The following is a 1,269-nucleotide window of genomic DNA, read 5'->3' on the forward strand; positions in this document are numbered from 1 at the left end:
GGCTCCGGGCGCCCGTGCCAGACAGGGCGAGCGCGGCCTCTGCAGCGCACCCCAGCCCTCGGCATGGTCCCCGTTTTCTCTTGGAAAAGGGGTATTCGCGCTTTCCCCCGACTGCCGGAGAAGCGACGGGAGAGCGCGGCGGAGGCGCCGTGCCCCAGAGAGGGTCCTGTGCTGCAGGCTTCGTACGCCGCGCCGCCGGGGCTCCTGGCCCGGCAGGTTGCCATCATTAGCTTGCTAATGAAAGTAGAAATTAAGCGAAGATCTGCCCGGTTTTATCCGGAGGTTTTTAGTCAGCTGAGGAGACAAGTGTAGCTGACAAGACAGTGGCTGGAGTTGGCCAGTATGAAAGCAGAGTGATCGTCACAGGTGGTTAAACACGATGCAGCTGCTCCATCCTGGAATTTTACACTCAATGTTTACAAAGTGTACTTGTATCGTACATGTGTGCAACTGTATATGTATATTTGTACTTGTTATGATTATTAAATGGTGCTTAAAATTGCCATTTTATTTGTGCAGATTTACTGTAGTTTTCATTTTGCATCAAGTATGCATATTTACTTTAATTAGAGCAGAGATAGCAGAAAGCATCTCTGACAGAATAGTGATGCAAAGTTTTGGAATAAAACATGCTACTTTTAACCTTAGTCAGTGGTACTAACTTATGTAAAGAGAAATGTTAAAGAATAACAGATTAAAGGAGATTTATATAGTGTACTGCTAAAAATATGTTCATAGCCTAACACCATGACCATGATGCATACCAAACACTTTTTATCAGTGTGTATCTGTGTGCCTGATGGTGGTCCTGTGAGTCTCACTGAGAAACATTTCATTTCACCCATTAGTAGTTTGAAAGCTAAGCCAGTAATAACACTCACGTAACAGTACCTGATTTTTTAATATTTCTGTGGCACCCAAGTGACACGCTGCTCCACCCAGGGTAGGGATTTTCTCCCTGTGAAGTTATAATTTTTTCAGCATTCAGCTTTTCCAGTATCCTTGCATGGGTCCACGCACATTAACAGCAACCCAGCTGTGACACGCCTCTATGATGGTTAAGCTGACAGCACATTATCACCTCAGTGGATTTCCTAGGGGAGTTGAAACCCTGCACGTACTGTTGTGCTTTTGGCAAGCAGAGGTGTATTTGGAAGGTGAGTGGTTGTTGTTGCTAGCACCACATGTAATTGTATGGCTGCTAGGAGACTGCAAAAGTGATCATTGAGTATCTGATGTCCTTCATGGCTGCAGCACTGACATTTTTGT

This window comes from Geospiza fortis, unplaced genomic scaffold (genome assembly GCF_000277835.1).
Source record: "Geospiza fortis unplaced genomic scaffold, GeoFor_1.0 scaffold443, whole genome shotgun sequence".
Classification (NCBI taxonomy): Eukaryota; Metazoa; Chordata; class Aves; order Passeriformes; family Thraupidae; genus Geospiza; species Geospiza fortis.